The 19,231-nt window shown below is 45.5% G+C and overlaps 1 long non-coding RNA gene across 1 annotated transcript; it reads right to left on the bottom strand.

Annotated features, from left to right (window-relative positions):
* Positions 1 to 2,647: 2,647 nt before the first annotated feature.
* On the bottom strand, positions 2,648 to 12,827 carry LOC115546110 (uncharacterized). The gene is made up of 3 exons (XR_003977194.1): positions 12,535 to 12,827; positions 11,748 to 11,782; positions 2,648 to 2,690 (listed from the first exon to the last, which is right to left on the bottom strand). It is a non-coding gene; the product is annotated as an uncharacterized LOC115546110 (long non-coding RNA).
* Between the last annotated feature and the right edge of the window lie 6,404 nt (positions 12,828 to 19,231).

The following is a 19,231-nucleotide window of genomic DNA, read 5'->3' as shown; positions in this document are numbered from 1 at the left end:
CTGAGATGGTCAACAGTCACAGACAGAGAGATCCTCTTCTTACCTCTTAGTTTTGCTCCGGCGGCCATCTTCCGCAGACAGAGTGGTCCTAGAGGTAGGACCCCCCTCCTCACTCTCCTCATCCATAGTAGACTGGAGGCCTGGACACAAACACAACTACATATTGGTTCTGTGGATTGTATTTGAGTACCAGACAGGAAATGACTGTAGAGAAGACAAACAAACATATTAAGGAGATCTTTTGTAACGTATTCAGGCTGTCAGACACACCTGACATCAAACCAGGACACAGACCTGGACCTTGAGCAAGAGCTGTCAACAATCAATCATTGACTAATTAAGAGGATTACTGTTCTATCTTCATAGACACACACAAAATCGTTAACTATCGGAGTATTTTAGAAGTACTTTAGAATATATTAATGCAGTTAGATTATATCACCAATAATCTTAAGAAAACATGACATTAAGCAAACTGTACCTTAGCTTCTCAGAGACTTCCAATCCTTCTCCTCCCTGATATACATACACACAATATCACTATAATTTTCTAGATCTCATACACACGCTATCATTATCTATGTCTAGATCTCATACACAGTCTATCACTGTCTATGTCTAGGTCTCATATTATCATTATCAGGAATAATGAATATTTCCCTTTTTACCTTGAATTATTTCCCAGAAAAGTCAGTGGAAAGTGACTTGATATGCTGATTTAACAAGACAGTGCTACATGTCTTCCAAAATAAGAGTCTCTTACTGTCCCCCAGTGTGTCGGCCAGTTCCTTCTGGTTCATCTCCATCAGGCAGAGCTTTGCGATGTCCACCACTCCCTCTGTGGCGCACCTCCTCTGCCCCTCGTTCTTACCATCCACCTCTTCCTCCTCCCTCTGACTCTCTGAGCATTGTGGGTAATCTGAGAAGAGATCCCTCCAGAGCTTCTTCAGCTCCTTGTCTAGGAAAGCGTGTGCGTTCTCCTCAGCCCTCTGGAACAAAACAAACATTGAGGAGAACTTTACTCTGAACTAACTGAGGACATCAGAAGCATCTGTCCTGGATTCATGTCCCGCTGGTCTAAAGAGGGAAGCCTGGAGACTATTAGCACCACAAGAGATGCTTTCTAATGTTCATGTAGAGCTTAAGTCAAATGTCATGTTGGACATTTACACACCTTGATCAGCTCTGTTTGATGCTGCTGTACAGACTGAGCACTGGTAACCTTTGACCTCTGGTGGGGTTTTCTGGGGAGAGAACACACGCACACACACAGTCAACATACACACACACAGTAAAAAGAGAGAGAGAGAGAGAGAGAGAGAGAGAGAGAGAGAGAGAGAGAGAGAGAGAGAGAGAGAGAGAGAGAGAGAGAGAGAGAGAGAGAGAGAGAGAGTGAATATTTTTCCTAACTTGTAAGCATCATTATCGGTGTCTGATAACATTTAACTGATCAGTTTTCATCGTCTGTTAGAAACTTCTACCTCTCCTCTCTGGAGGTGCGTCCATCTTTAAAGTTAAGAGGATAATCCATAGACCGGTCACTCTTCATGGAGACACAGCTGGGTCCAGGGGAGTCTGCTCCCTCCTGCTGGACTCTTCTAGAAAACAAGAACTTGGATTTATGGACGTTTGATAGATGGTGTATTTTTATAATCTCTGATGAATCCTCACCTCTTCTCAATAGACTTCTGTACAGACTGAGCACGTGAAACCTTTGACCTCTGGTGGGGTTGTCTGGGGAGAGAACACACACACACACACACACACACACACACACACACACACACACACACACACACACACACACACACACACACACACACACACACACACACACACACACACACACACACACACAAACACATATTGAACAACTTGTAAGCATCAGTCTCGGTGGAGTCTGATAACATTGAACTGGTCTGTTTTCATCGTCTGTTAGAAACTCCTACCTCTCCTCTCTGGAGGGGCGTCCATCTTTAAAGTTAAGAGGATAATCCATAGACCGGTCACTCTTCATGGAGACACAGCTGGGTCCAGGGGAGTCTGCTCCCTCCTGCTGGACTCTCCTAGAAAAACAAGAACTTGGATTCATGGACGTTTGATTGATGGTGTATTTTAATAATCTCTGATAGATCCTCACCTCTTCTCAATAGACTGCTGTACAGACTGAGCCCTGGTAACCTTTGACCTCTGGTGGGATTGTCTGGGGAGAGAACACACACACACACACACACACACACACACACACACACACACACACACACACACACACACACACACAGTAAACAACATGTAAGCATCAGTCTTGGTGGAGTCTGATTACATTTAACTGGTCTGTTTTCATCGTCCGTTAGAAACTCCTACCTCTCCTCTCCGGAGGGGCGTCCATCGTTAAAGTTGAGAGGATAATCCATAGACCGGTCACTCTTCATGGACACACAGCTGGATCCAGGGGAGTCTGCTCTCTCCTGCTGCTCTGGGCTTCAACACAACACACACACAGCTGTTACTCCGACTAATGATGGAGTCATGATATATCACTGCTGAGCTCTGAGATGGTCAACAGTCACAGACGGAGAGATCCTCTTCTTACCTCTTAGCTTTGCTCCGGCGGCCATCTTCCCCAGACAGAGTGGTCCTAGAGGTAGGACCCCCCTCCTCTCTCTCCTCATCCATAGTAGACTGGAGGCCTGGACACAAACACAACTACATATTGGTTCTGTGGATTGTATTTGAGTACCAGACAGGAAATGACTGTTGAGAAGACAAACAAACATAGTAAGGAGATCTTTTGTAACGTATTCAGGCTGTCAGAAACACCTGACATCAAACCAGGACACAGACCTGGACCTTGAGCAAGAGCTGTCATCAATCAATCATTGACTAATTAAGAGGATTACTGTTCTATCTTCATAGACACACACAAAATCGTTAACTATCGGAGTATTTTAGAAGTACTTTAGAATATATTAATGCAGTTAGATTATATCACCAATAATCTTAAGAAAACATGACATTAAGAAAACTGTACCTTAGCTTCTCAGAGACTTCCAATCCTTCTCCTCCCTGATATACATACACACAATATCACTATAATTTTCTAGATCTCATACACACGCTATCATTATCTATGTCTAGATCTCATACACAGTCTATCACTGTCTATGTCTAGGTCTCATATTATCATTATCAGGAAAAATGAATGTTTCCCTTTTTACCTTGAATTATTTCCCAGAAAAGGTAAAGATAAAAAATTATAATAAATATTCCATGTTTTATAACTTAGCTATACGAGTTATGATATATCCTTCAACACATTGACTACATACTTGTATTTGTAGTGGAGAAAATGGAAACATTTTGTGACGTATTGGTATATTCAATTTACAAAATTTGTTGCCACCTTGTTCACATTATGCAACTTTACTTGTTTCTCTTATGAATTGTAGTTTTAATGTTCATTAAATTGTTGAAGGGAGCCTGAGACTCTGGCATTTCATTGATGTTGCTTTAATTCTTGTGAATACTAGTGATGGACTCAATGATTTGTTCCCTTGATTCAGGGATAATAATCATAATAAGTCTACTTTAAGTACCATAGGGACTCCAACTCACACCCTTGCCCATGAGTAGGCTTTAGAAGTGCATGGAATGAGGATTGTTTTAGATATCTAACTAGACCAAGGTTTAGCAAGAGCTAACTAAAGGTCTGTAAATATCTAGATAGGTTTATATAGATACCAGGGGTTAAAATTAACTTTTTTTCACCACCGTCCCGGAAACGTCCCGGAAACATTTTGAACCATCCCGAATCGTCCCGAATCTTTTCCATACATTTTTTTTCATTTTGAGTCGTTACTTAGGCCTACTGATAATATAATAAAAACACAATATATTATGCTGATGAAATGTATATTTATTTCCAGATGACAAGCAACACTCTCGCACCTTTGCAGAACTGTGGTCTACATGACCACAGTTTTCCGCCTGTTATCGCAGAGCAGCAGGCTCTCGCACTGCTTGCCTCTCCAGCAGCGCGAGACTGCCTAATATGCCATCTTATGCACGCCCTTTTCCCGCCACGGTCCACACTTTTACACTGCGCGAGGTAAATTGCCTGCTTGAGCTAGAACCCCAATTGACCCTCCCGGACCCTACCCACATTGGCGTTTTATTGGGTTTCATTCTGATGTAAATGTGACGGCCCCGCGGATCAAGGGGGGGGGGCTTGGGTCGAGGTGTTGCGCTGTCTCCAAAGAGACAACAGAGCATATCATCATGAGCAGTTCTCACTGAAAAGAAAGGAATCTGCGAGCTTCTGACCATGTAAGAGAAGGTGATGCAGTCGCAATAAACAAAGAGAGATGGTGAGATCTACGAGAGAGAGGCAGAGGAACTGTCCTTACGAGGCTTTTGTCGGGATAAAAAGCAAGTGGTCAGCAAAATAAATAATATGTTGTGTTTTTGCACTTGTAAATAGTTAATCGCGCTTGTAGCCTACACTCAGACTTGAACTCATTCTTGCATGCGAGTGTCTTCATTCATAAAAACATTTGGGAGCGAGCAGTCTCCCATACATAGAACAATGTGTGACGCAGCACCACGGAATCAACACCGAGCGCCACAGAATCAACACCGAACGCCACAAATTGATTCTTCTTTTTTTTTTTTTTACGTTTTAGCGATTTTGAAATATAACTATCGTTCCGTTCGTACATCTCCGCGTAAAAATCGTTCTCCCTGTCTCTCTCGTTCACAGACGCACACAGAGACAAGCGCACACAGAGACAAGCGCGCATACATGCCAATGGTGCGCGGGTACACTACCACTTATTGGATAAACCTGTGTATCATGCACACGCACTGACAGCGGATTCGCCCGCTCATCCTCTCAATGCGCCCACAAAGGCAAACCCGAAGCAGCAGGATATGTAAGGGATTCATAGTGTATAGAACGCCGGTAATTATCGGGAAAATAAGCCCCGACAGGGCGAACTTGCTTCGCACTGAGGGGCTTATTTTTGATCAAGACCGGCGATGTTCTCTACATATCCCGCTTATTACACGGCTACTTGCCAAAACGAAACAATAACTTCACATGGTGTGTCTTTTTACAATTTATTTGATACCACCAGCATTCGTAGTGTTGATCAGCAGATTAATATTCTGCCAAAGACGTTGACGTCACTTCACAACCGAAAACGCTGGGGTTGACAAGTTACCGGTAGTTACGGAGTGATACCAAAGACTTCATTAGAGGTGAAAATCCGTTGTTTTCCTTGACAGCGGTCAATTATACTCATGATTATACTTAGCAACGGTGAATAATGAAATGATAATTCACCGCCGGAAGTTGTGAAGGTCCCATGCAGGTGAACGGAGCGTTCCATGACATTGAGAAGACCCATGTAATAATTGCAATTTAGATTAATTAAATTTAGATAAATGACGGTGTTAGACCCCCAGGCCGTTCTGCCGGCAGAGAATTTTTTCTTTAGACTCTGTGCGAAGCCCCGCCTTCTCCAGTGAACCAAGAAAGCCTGACGAACAGGGGATTTTACCCCTGCTGTCTCACTGAACAACACAAACGCGAGCGCACCAGCCAATTGAACGAAGCCCTTTCCATTAAATAAGTATTTGTCACCGATCGCGAACATCGCAGAAAGTGTTGAAAACTTAAACAGAAAATTGAAGTCAGTGCCCGCAAAATTCTCTTTGTCCCGAGGTCGACCTGAGAGAGAATAAAAATCCTCCCGATGACAATTAATTACGTCCCCGGGACGACGGGAGGTTGTTACTTTTAATCCCTGATAGATACACGTAGTGTATCTACATAATACATCTGTAATATCTGCATTTGAGTGAGCACTGTGTGACTGTCCACATTCCCAGTGCAGCAATCGGCGGCTATCTCCTGACGTCAGGGTAGCCCGGGTGTTCAGTCCATTTGTAAAAAAACATTGAAGCGGCCTACAATCATAGCCCCCCTCACGCCCCTTCTATGTTTGAGAGAAGAGTCTAGGGGCCCTATCTTGCATCCGGCGCAAGTGACTTAGTCTCTGGCGCATGTGTTGTTGCTAGTTTACAACTGGCGCAGAGCGTTCTTTTCCCACCACCGCCACTCGCCGGTAAATTAGGGATTGATCATGCGCCCCAAGGGGCGGTTCGGCGGAAGGAGGAGGCGTTTTCTGGCGCAAACTGTATTTTGCCGTTTCTGAATACCATTGCGCTACTGACCAGGAAATACCTGGTTTAAAGTCAGTGGCGCGTTGTTCAGATGCTATTTTAAGGGAGCATGCATACATGCGCATGCGATGCATACGGATTGCTTGTGCACCTCGCGCATACTTTGCTTCTCCCATCTACCTAGCCGCACATTCTTGGTAAATTATTTGGGAAAGAACAGCTGATGCAGCGGTAATAAGTTGTACTTTTAAATCACTGCATCTGCAAACACTGTACAGCAAACACATATTTTCTTGACAGAGACATCGTGTAGGCCTACATGCCCATAACTTTTAGGATTGATGAGTATTTGATCGTGAAAAATTGTTTTACCGCGAGTGAGTGTTAAAAAGAATGAACGAATGCGGGCGCGCGTGTGTGCTCTGTTTAAACACACGCAAACTAAACACGTAACGCATAATACAATCAATGGCAATGTCTATTACCGCGGGGACACATGCATATTAGGATAGCATACAATACTGATAAGAAACAATGTTTATAATGTATTGCGTAATATATCATTAAATAGAACCACAGTTACCGCATATCATATGTTATATCATATACGTTTTCTTTGCCGAAATGTATTTGAGGACTCAGTATTTCTGAAGTTGTGGAAGAAAACCCCTTATTCCATGTGTGAATTAGGCCATATTATTTGGCAATAAACTGAGCCATTTGCAGTTTGAAATTCATGTGCATCTGTCTCATCGGAGACTGCAGACGCGCTGTCAAAATATCAACTCGTCCGATTCAAATGCGCTCATGGCTCTTAAAGGGGATGGGAGCTGGCACTCTCATTGGTTTGTTGGACGTTACGCCCAAACCACACCTACGGGTAACTAGGCTGCTTCAGACCAACCCTTTTGACACTTGCGCCGCGACGCAAGTGTCAATTATCCACCTGTAAAATAGCGATAGCGCCGTAGAACCGCCCACAAAGCTACTTTGCGCTTCCCACTTGCGTTTCAGACCGTTAAAATAGGGCCCATAGTGTATCTACATAATACATCTGTATATCTGTAATTGAGTGAGCACTGTGTGACTGCCACATTCCCAGTGCAGCACTCGGCGGCTATCTCCTGACGTCAGGGTAGCCCGAGTGTTCAGTCCATCTGTAAAAAAACATTGAAGCGGCCTACAATCATAGCCCCCTCACGCCCCTTCTATGTTTGAGAGAAGAGTCTAGGATGTTTCGGCAACGGACCATGCACAAGCCACAACCGTTGAGCACATAAGAATTTCCTACATGCAATAGACGACCCTCCTCCAAATACACAAGATTTGAGTCGAAGCTCAGATCACATGTGCCTTAGGCCATGTGGTAGTATGTGGGTTGGTAGGTAACAGTGTTGGGTTAGTTACTCAAAAACTAACCCAACACTTACTAGTTACTTCTGCAAATTGTAATGAGATTACTTTACTAGTTCCTGCATTTGAAAAGTAACTTCACTACTTATTACTTTACTTTCCCGTTCCTTAATTGACTTTAGATACATGGACAAACATCATAGCCCTATCATCATTAGTGTTTATTGTATGAATCTATACAGTATATAAACCATATGAAAGAACAACATCCCTGTCTGCACAAAGAAATGCCTCACTGTAAAATCCACATACAACAGGATAAAGTAGGCTATGGTGAGGTCAATCAGTAGCAACACACAAGTTTCAAAACACAGGCTTAGGGAAACATGTGAACAAAAATGAAGTGGTCAATGAAAAATATAAAAAGGTCACTTTATCCCATACAATTAAAACAGAAGTGCACTTAACCGGAGGTCACACATGCTGTTACTTTATGTGGTCCAAAGGCTGAATGAACCTGATCTATTTCGCAAGCTATGACATCAAAAGTGTGTCTTCCTCTCTCCCTCTTGCAGGCAAGAGCAGCCTTCTTAAGTTTTAAAGTAATGCTGTCTATCCAGTGCACCATCATTCCTAACTTAGGAGTGACGGTGCACTGGATAGACAGCATTACTTTAAAATTTGAGAAAAAAAGATACTTAGGAATCCTAAGTAACTTTTGTTTTTGGCGGGCACATGATCCAGGAAGGACTCGAAAATTATTTTGAGCTTCGGTTCTATGTCAGTATAACACTTGGAAAATGATTTCCTGTCGGATGTTGGCTTCAAGTCGCGGGTATTTTATCTAGTATTTTTCTAAATCTGGGCGATGCAATAGTCGACAGGGGAAGCATGTCTCCTACAATGAATCCTGCAACCAGCCTGTCTTTCTGTGTCGCCTGCTTTTGTGCTCCAACACTTGAACACTCCTTCGCACAAGTCGCTACGTCACGTTAAATTGATCGCTATGGCAACGTGCAGCACGCATGCACGCACCACAACACATCAGGACTTTACCCGCAGGCAAACACGGCTTGGGTAACGCAGGAGACACGTTAGGCCTACTATAGTCTAGTAAAGTAGAGTAGTTACCGATTAGAGCCCGACCGATATATCGGCAGGCTGATATTATCGGCCGATATTAAGCATTTTTCAAACTATTCGGCATCGGCATTTATAATGGCCGATAAATGAATATAAAAAAAAGAAAAAAAAAGAAAGTCTGTCCACCAGAGGGCGCTCTAACGCCCAAACCCGCTGATTCAGCCAGAGTTAGCCAGAGTGAATGACGGAGATCGACGGTGATCATCGGTGTTGTTCATGTGTGCAAGTGTGTTCATGGTAAGTTGGCAACTGTCACGAGATATACATTGCTTGAATAACAATTAAAAGAACATCCCCATCAATTCTCCAAAGTCGATAAGCATGACTTAATTCATGACTACCATGACCAGTTTTGCTGTTGTTACGTGTTAGCTGAGAGTGAAAAGGATTTAAAGGATAACTACAAATAACCAATGTTAGGGAAATGCGTTTGTTTTGTTGCGTGTTTATGGATTTTTTTTTTATATATATATATATATATCGGCCGATGTATCGGCATATCGTTTTTGTAAATCAGAAAATATTCGTATCGTATCGGCCTTAAAAATTCTATATCGGTCGGGCTCTATTACCGATATATTAAATGTAATGCGTTACTTTACTTTGTTACCAAAAAAGTAATATTGTTACTGTAACGCGTTCATTTGTAACGCGATACCCCCAACACTAATGGGTGAAGATACGTTGTGCTGAGGAGGGGGACAGACCAGCCAACAATCCGCCCCTTGTCACCAGGCTACGTCGATTGTAATCACTTGGAAGTGAGGTAGAGGAAGGATAGGATCAACGAGTAGCGTTAGCTCTAGCATGCATCGAGAGGCTGGTCTGTGGGGGGGGCATCGAGAGGCTGGTCTGTGGGGGGGGCATCGAGAGGCTGGTCTGTGGGGGGGGCATCGAGAGGCTGGTCTGTGGGGGGGGCATCGAGAGGCTGGTCTGTGGAGGGGGCATCGAGAGGCTGGTCTGTGGGGGGGGCATCGAGAGGCTGGTCTGTGGGGGGGGCATCGAGAGGCTGGTCTGTGGAGGGGGCATTGAGAGGCTGGTCTGTGGGGGGGCATCGAGAGGCTGGTCTGTGGGGGGGGCATCAAGAGGCTGGTCTGTGGAGGGGGCATTGAGAGGCTGGTCTGTGGGGGGTCATCGAGAGGCTGGTCTGTGGGGGGGGCATCGAGAGGCTGGTCTGTGGGGGGGGCATCGAGAGGCTGGTCTGTGGAGGGGGCATCGAGAGGCTGGTCTGTGGGGGGGGGCATCGAGAGGCTGGTCTGTGGGGGGGGCATCGAGAGGCTGGTCTGTGGAGGGGGCATTGAGAGGCTGGTCTGTGGGGGGGCATCGAGAGGCTGGTCTGTGGGGGGGGCATCAAGAGGCTGGTCTGTGGGGGGTCATCGAGAGGCTGGTCTGTGGGGGGGGCATCGAGAGGCTGGTCTGTGGGGGGGGCATCGAGAGGCTGGTCTGTGGGGGGGGCATCGAGAGGCTGGTCTGTGGGGGGGGGCATCGAGAGGCTGGTCTGTGGGGGGGGCATCGAGAGGCTGGTCTGTGGGGGGGGCATCGAGAGGCTGGTCTGTGGGGGGGGGCATCGAGAGGCTGGTCTGTGGGGGGGGCATCGAGAGGCTGGTCTGTGGGGGGGGCATCGAGAGGCTGGTCTCAGGGCTGCTGCTGCTGTTGTGGATTAACTGAGATATATAACACTTAGACTAATTCAAGAGAGAGAGAGAGAGTAAAATGAAAACGAGGGGTCCGGAGCAAGAATTGACAAAAGACTTTATCGTGCAGAAAAACAACAACGACAACAGCCTGAGTGGGTCTATAGAGTCAATGCTCGTCAACAGATTCCAGCCTCTTCTTAAACACACCTCTTCTTAAACGCACAGTACTCAGCAGTTTCTTGTTTTTTTAGGTGTCCACACATAGTCAAACACAAATTCTTCTGAACAGATGGTCACCGAGATAGTCTAGGACCCAGGAAGTGGAGTCAGCATACATTGTGTCGGTAGCTTCCTGCTCCTGGGGGGTTGCGCCCCAACCCCTGCTCTGACCCAAGACTCCCAGGCCTCGTGACCAGCCCTGGATCAAAATCCAAGATGCTTTACATGTTTTCTACCATTAGATATACAGGCCTAATAATAATCATAGTTTACCATAGAATATAATCATTAATTTCTACCACACTGCCCGCCGAGACCAAGGTCGTCTTCATTGACCGAGCCTTCGCTCCTGGGCTCTTCAGAGGGGATTTGCACCGACACGTTATGGGCGTTCTGCGTGACCTCGAGGGATCCATGGCCTGTAGCATCCTAGCAAGGGCGAGCAAGACTTGTGGGGGGGGGGGGGCTTGTCAGTCTATGAGAGCAGACACCAACCACAGGCCTCCTCTCATTAGTCTATGAGAGCAGCCGCCAATCACAGGCCTCCTCTCATTAGTCCATGAGAGCAGCCACCAACCACAGGCCTCCTCTCATTAGCCTATGAGAGCAGCCACCAATCACAGGCCTCCTCTCATTAGTCCATGAGAGCAGCCACCAACCACAGGCCTCCTCTCATCAGTCTATGAGAGCAGCCACCAATCACAGGCCTCCTCTCATTAGTCTATGAGAGCAGCCACCAATCACAGGCCTCCTCTCATTAGTCTATGAGGGCAGCCACCAATCACAGGCCTCCTTTCACAAGTGGTTCACTTATGGTTAGATGTTACTGCCTTTGCCCCTCTGGAATTCAACAGTGGCTGTCCAAACGAATGTAGAAGGGGTGGCCCAGAAGGGGGGGGGGGGGGGGGGGGGGTTCACAGCATCTTTGTATGCATTAAAAATAACAAATACACCAGTGACATTGTGAAGAACCTGATCAGACAGAGAGTGACCAATTGCAAATCACGGTAAGAGTATGATATCACACTCAACAGAGAATACAACCCTGGAATGAATTGTAACTTTCTAACTTTGGTAAGGTTAACTGGAAAATGTTTAAGCCTTCTCTTCTTCATTCCAATCCTTTCTGGAAACCCCCTAGGCGTTAATGTTGTTAAGAGAATCTCGGCCTCAAACAATTAACAAGAAAGGGTGTGTCTGATGACTCACCTGCTGAGAAGGGCCAGGTAACAGGCTGAGCCGGCCTGGTGAGGGAGGGAGAGACAGAGGACACTTGTTTTCCCTCGTGACAAGCACTTGTTGTGGACATGTTTCAGCTCACTTAAAGTATGCAGGGATAAAAGGTATCTCTAGGCCAAAATAAATGTTGGAATTCTATATAAACGGGCAACAGTATTCGTGTTGTAGTATTGCAGTGTAGTAGTAGGTAATGTCGCCAATAGGTTAACCTGCTGGTGATCAGGACTTAAAAGGTGATTTGGTTTGCTAAATCTCCAGTGCAATACATTACTCCTGACAGTAAAAATTACATCTGTGATACGTTAGCCACACATACCTTAACCATACATCCTACCTTAGCCATACATCCTACCTTAGCCATACATCCTACCTTAGCCATACATCCTACCTTAACCACACACCTACACATCATCAGCCTACCTACGCATACCTACACACCTCCAGGCAGTCCTGCTCTTACCTTTGGACAATAAAGCCTATAAACTTGGAACTCTGACTGGACATTTCCAAAACCTCCTCTTCAACTACTAACCCTAACGATTTTGTAATCTACTTCAATTGTAATATAACCCAGAACACTAAGGTTATCTTGTAATATACGTTCTGTGTTCATATATCCGGGACCCAGAGTACTAAAGTTAGTATACATGTAATGTGTATGCACGGTCATCTTCTCTAACTTTATCTAAACTGAATACACATTAGCTTGCCCGGAATATGAGGCAATAAATTATACCAATGACATAACTTTACTCACTTTGGTTCATGTGTGGATCATCGGTCCACTGACAAAACAGTTCTCCTTACTGCCAAAGATCCCTCTCGGCTTTCCAACTGAATCGATTTAAAATGACCAAGAATCTGTCGATGCACCGAATCAAACGTTGCGAATTGGTTGGGTGAAGCTTTAGCCTGATATCAAGACAGCATTGTCAACTAATTTCATCCCGTTTCGATACGGATCAATAAAATGAAACTAAAGGAATTGGGCGTAACTCGGGGTGTGTTTGCGTATATTTGCGCGCGCGCCCTGCATCTTGGAAGCAGGTAATGGCGCGTTCACGGTCCTGGTGACAACGAGACGGCTCGCCAGTGCTTAAATATACGCAAACCCACCCAGAGTTACGCTCAATTCCTTTAGTTTAATTTCATGGATCCGTTATTTATAAGGAAAAACATACAGTATTGCCACTGTATGATCCGGGTTCAGGGTCTGTGTGACACATCAATCATGAATCGATCAAATCTCCCCTCTCTGGAGGAACTGTACAACACCCGCTGCCTCAAGAAGGCTACCAAGATCTCCAGGGATCCAACCCACCACCCGGGTAACGAACACTTTGTGCTGCTGCGCTCAGGGAAACGGCTGCACGGACAAACAGACTTATAGGCCTATCTAGTTTCTACCCCAGGGCTCGTTCGATTTATATTAGATGTATCAGTTTTAGCTAGATATACATTGTCATTTTTTATCAGACTGTATATATTGTTTATGTATGTTCCTTGTCCTCTCTTTTTCTTTAAGCACCAGGGGGGAGCTCTCCCAAATTTCGATTTACCTGGACCTGTACCTGTACTTTGACAATAAAGATCATTCATTCGTTCATTCATTATATACACACCAGACACACACACATATGTACACAAACAAAAACGCACCCACACATCGTTCATTAATCTATAAACACACACACACAGACACATGCACAGACACACACACACACACACACACACACACACACACACACACACACACACACACACACACACACACACACACACACACACACACACACACACACACACACACACACACAGACACATGCACAGACATATGCACAAACACACACACTCATCGTTCATGGACCTAAACCCACATCAGGTCTGTGTGCCGGTGGTAAGCAGCGGGTAACATCAGTGTCTATCGTGGTTCATCTCTCAGCCCTCTCTGGGTTCAGCTGGGCTGCTGAGCGTCAGATTAGAGGGGGCCGCTTGGGTCTGGGGGTCCTCACAGTCCTGACGTTGTGGAGGACCAGCTGTTAGGGGGACGTTTGAATACCTGTGGACCCATGGACGTACCTGTAGTGCACCGGGTTTTTGAGCAGCAGCTGTTGGTGCTCTGAGGGGTCAACCCGTTCAGTGCTTGCATTTTAGTGGGCTTCTGAAAGGTTCAGCATAAACCATGAAAGGACTTTTGAGATCTTCCTTTGGGTTTAGCAGGTTGTACAAATATTTACTTTCGATTGTACAAATGTGTTTTCAATGTTGATCGATGGTACATTGTTTTGCTACAATATTTTAAAATTGTTCAACATCGTTATAAAGGAATTTGACATTAGTTTTCATTTTGCCATGCCTGACATGGAACGTGATTTAAAGCAGATTTAACAACATAATCATAAATTATAATTATCTGAGTAGCGGTGCCGGACCTGGTTCTAGTCATGCAATTGGCGCATGTGCACCATTTACGGTTTGGGCTGTAGTCCCACTTCTAAGGCGGGAAGTATACAAATAACAATCGCTACAAAAACAATAGGGATCCAACCTGTTGGCTTGGACCCCTAATAATAATAATAATAATAATAATTTTGTGAATGACTTCAAACTGAAGATCTTTGTGTTCTCTTGGGAACAACAAGTCAACATGTATAGTTATTGAAGATACCTGTTTTATATTTGTAATCGTTCATAAAGCATAATGTTAATAAACAACTCAGTGGATCAACTCAATGTTCTCCTGTGTTCAGATGATTCTTCCAGTTGGTTCAATTTTTAATCATCCAAGTCCATTCACCACTTCGTCAGTGTGGAGGGAGGACATTACCACACACACAACAGTGGAGTCTCCATTCACCCCTTCATCAGTGTGGAGGGAGGGCATTACCACACATACAACAGTGAGGTCTCCATTCACCCCTTCATCAGTGTGGAGGGAGGACATTACCACACACACAACAGTGGAGTCTGACTTTTTTAACCACACATGCATACACAAAAACTAAAAGTAAGTCATCTGGTGAAAAATATACATTTACATTTACGTTTAGGGCATTTAGCAGACGCTTTTATCCAAAGCGACTTACATCGGTTAATACACAAAATATACACATACATCCTCACATACACACATAAACATAGGCACACACACATTACAGAGTTACAATTATGTTTATTTAGGAACTCTGTGAAGTTCCTTCCTTCATGAAACATAGATAATATAACTGGCATCAGAGTTAATGAGAAGCTTCTACCGCTAACCCTACAACGTGTTTCAGGACAGGGGTTTAACTGATCTAAATCATTTGTAGTGAAGTTATGCGAGGGCTCACCATCAGTGACGGATGCAGGGCCGGCGATTGGAATAGGCGACCTAGGCGACTGCCTAGGCGACAAATATGTTGGGGCGCCCTCTAGTGGTGCCCTTAATTAATTAATTAAATTAAATTAAATTAAATTAAACAAGCAAAATAAAACATGTTGATTAAACATGTTCCCAAATGGAACGGACAAGGGGGGGAACGGGGATCCACGGTTAGCACGGATTGAAACCCTTACTGAAGCTCGCTGGGCAATGCGATAATCTCTGGGGTCCTCTCCCCTATTGGTGAGGTCTCTGGGGTCCACTCCCCTGGAGGTGAGGTCTCTGGGGACCACCCCCCTGGAGGTGAGGTCTCTGGGGTCCACTCCCCTGGAGGTGAGGTCTCTGGGACCACCCCCCCCCCCCCCCCCCCCCCCAGCAGTGTCAGAGAGAGAGAGAGAGAGAGAGAGAGAGAGAGAGAGAGAGAGAGAGAGAGAGAGAGAGAGAGAGAGAGAGAGAGAGAGCGCTTTCTCTCCTTTCCATAAGGTAACCCTAACCCTGTAGGACTGTGCATGAGGACGCAGGATGCAGATGTCCTTCCAGATGTTCCTGCTGTGGAAGAGCTCATGGTAGGACAGGTGTGGCCGGCTGCAGCCTCTGGGCTCCAGGTCCAGCTCTCAGGAACATCACAACGGCCAACGGTCAGCAGACTGAGCAGTCACCTGCTTCTCCTACTCATAGAACCCACAGAACCCTCTCCCCCTCCTCCTCCTCCTCCTCCTCCTCCTCCTCCATCTCTCCTCCTCCTCCTCCTCTCCTCTCCTCCTCCTCTCCTCTCCTCCTCCTCCTCCTCCTCCTCCTCCTCCTCCTCCTCCTCCTCCTCCATCTCTCCACCTCCTCCTCCCCCTCCTCCTCCTCCTCCTCCTCCTCCTCCTCCCCTCCTCTCCTCCTCCTCCTCCTCCTCCATATCTCCCCCTCCTCCTCCCCCTCCTCCTCCTCCTCCTCCTCCATCTCTCCTCCTCCTCCTCCTCCTCCTCCTCCTCCTCCTCCTCCTCTCTCCTCCTCCTCTTCCTCCTCCTCCTCCTCCGCTCCTCTCCTCCTCCTCCTCCCTCTCCTCCTCCTCCTCCTCCTCCTCCTCCTCCTCCTCCTCCTCCTCCTCCTCCCTGATGAAGACCTACCTGTGAGGCTCTCATCGTCCCGGTTCCCTCTGGAGCCTCTCCTCCCGCTGAAAGAGCTCAGTGGAACCGGCCGGCCAGCAGCAGCCAGCGGGGAGACTCAGGGAACACCCCAGGAACCCTGAAACACAGGGGGGGGGGGGGGGGACTAGGGACCAGGAAGGATTTGGGCTGTTTCAGGAAGACGTGCCAGCCAACCAATCAGCAGAGAGTCTTGATGTTGATGACAAATGACCCTACACATCGCTACATTCTTGCAAAAGTGCTTCATTCATTCCTGCTGACTTCCATTGAAAAAAAGTGGTAGGAATGTGTTTAACCATTTGGTCTTTCCATTTGTCTGGCAACATCTTTCTGACGACTTTTCCTGTCTCCAAATGTCGTCACCGCATGATGCAAACTGTGTTTAATTATCAGGACTTGGTTTGCATGACTTTCTATGACTCCTACTATCTGACGAGTGACGGCGGAGTGACTCAGAAACAGGTCATTGAAACAGGCATTGTGGGTATCTTGCTCAAGGATATTTGACAGCACACCAGGTGTGAGTGTGATTAGCCTTACAAGCCGTTTTGAAAATCTGCCCCTTATGACATCATAAGTGGGCGTGTCGCCAGAGGGGGGGTGGGTGGGGGGGGGGCGGTTGTCCTGCCGTACGGCCAGACCGCCCACGGGCCACGTGTTCCTGATAAGAGACAAAGAGAGTCACTGGGGCTGTTTCAGACATCAGCACCTCAGACTAGCGCCGCCACTAGCGCTGCACGCCAAGTGGGCGTGTCCATCTAGATGTGTGCTGATAGATCAGTCTACCAGCCTACCCAGTGGACTGCAGCAAACGTTGCTCATCTATCCGTCCCACATGTAGGTGGACACGCCCACTTGTGATGTCATAAGGGGGAGAACGGCTTGTAACGGCTAATCACACTCACACCTGGTGGCATGTCATGGGACCTTTAACCACTCCACCATTTTGTATGGCTGTCTGTTCCTGGGAGAGCAGGAGAATCGATCATGTACATAACTGCTCCTGCTGGGACATCTTCTCAGAGTGCATGGGGGTGAGTGATGACACAACCAGAAATTATCATAATTATTATATTAGGACGACATGGGAAAATGACATCAAGGCAAGATGACTCATGTTTGGTTTTTAGAAGTCTTCAGCAGGACGCTGTCATCACAGAGAACAGGGTAGTACTCACTGTTTACTTCACCTCTATTCATTCAGCTTTAATGCTGCAACTTTGGTTTCTTCAGACACATGTCATTAGCGAGGTACGAGGTATGAGTGAGGCGCATCTTGCTCAAAGGCTGTGGACAAAAGGAATTGAACCCTCCTCCTTTTGGCTGGGAGTCCACAATTACAATTAGGGCACTTAGCAGACGCTTTTATCCAAAGCGACTTACATCGGTTAATACACACATTGACACACCGACGGCAGAGTCAACCACGCAAGGTGACAGCCAGCTCGTCAGGAGCAGTCAGGGTTAAGTGTCTTGCTCAGGGGCATTTTTCATTTTTCTCGATTGTATACACACAAAAAATTGAACTATGCACACAATTCTGAAAACTTGAGGCTCATGTATCAACTACAAGAATCCAGACTGCTAAACTCTACGCACCAATCCATTGTTTTCACGCATATTCTAAATCATATTTTTGCAAAACCCTACGGATTGGCCTCACTCACTTCTCACCTGTTCAAACTCAACTGGCAAAACACTTCAATCATGTTTGAGAGCATAAGAGAGGCCTCAGGTGAGCTCTGCTGTGTTGTGGATGAGCTGCTCAGGCCTGATCAGGATCAGAGGTGGGATACAGACTGATTTACATGTAGATCTGTTTTATTTTTTGTTGGCCTACGAAAAGCTTTTCATGCAGTAAGTTCAGCTGAACATATTACTGTATTACAGTATCAAATAAATATTTGCGTTGTTACCTATAGAGAGAAAGAGAGAGAGAGAGATACCGGGGTAGAGATAGACGGAAAGAGAGAAAGAGAGACAGGGAGTGAATGTCCGGCCGTCTGTCTGTGGTTTCTTTTTACAACCGAAACAGAGACACTGGGGCACCTTCCCCTCCCCAACCAAAACCCAGGGAGGAGGTCCGAGAATAATATCGGAAAAACATTTGTTTTATTTATAATTTCAGATCAATATATTATTATTCTTAGGGCACTTACGTAAGCATTATTTATTTATAAAACGAGAATGATCATCGGCTGAACACACAAGAACATTCAGTTGGATCCACTGAGTTGTTTAATACAATTATGCCTCATTAACAAAAACAACTGAAAAATAGTGCCTTACATGTGCACAATAAACAAAAGGACTAAAACAATAAAAGCAGCAGTAATTACAAATCATCATCAGGTGTGTATATATCTTTTATAACTGAACATCAGTGTTGGGCAAGTTACTTTAAAAAAGTAATTAGTTACAGATACTAGTTACTTCTCCCAAAAAGTAACTAAAGTAGTTACTCCGTTGCAAATTATAAAAGTAACTTGTTACTGTGGAAAATAACTATTGCGTTACTTTCAAGTACATTTTTTTAAATGATCAAAATTTGTCAAATAATTTGGACCCCACGTCCACCCCCACCCCCCTTTAACGGAACTTAATGTACATGTGTACGTGCATGTTCATGCACTGAAGCATGGAATGCACGGAAGCATGCAACGTTGAACGATGTTTGAATTACTTGACACCGACGTTGCATAATGTGCATTTCACGTTACCCTCGTTCCTTTAATTCTTGGAGGAAAATGTAATGTCCATACTTCCATTTAAAGAAGGCTGTTTTAGGATTATTTGGGCTAGCCATTCCTGTTTCACGTTGACTCACTTGTTTCGTTGTGTCGGAATATGTGTGCTTTCGAATGTGTTTTAACACCCGCCCAACTCCACCTCTGATTGGCTTACCGTGACATGTTACTCTACCTCAACCAATCGTTATCATTAATGCGATTGTC

This window comes from Gadus morhua, chromosome 6, assembly GCF_902167405.1.
Source record: "Gadus morhua chromosome 6, gadMor3.0, whole genome shotgun sequence".
In the NCBI taxonomy this organism is placed as follows: Eukaryota; Metazoa; Chordata; class Actinopteri; order Gadiformes; family Gadidae; genus Gadus; species Gadus morhua.
The sequence above is the reverse complement of the archived record's forward strand: the minus strand, read 5'-3'. Positions and strand labels throughout refer to the sequence as shown.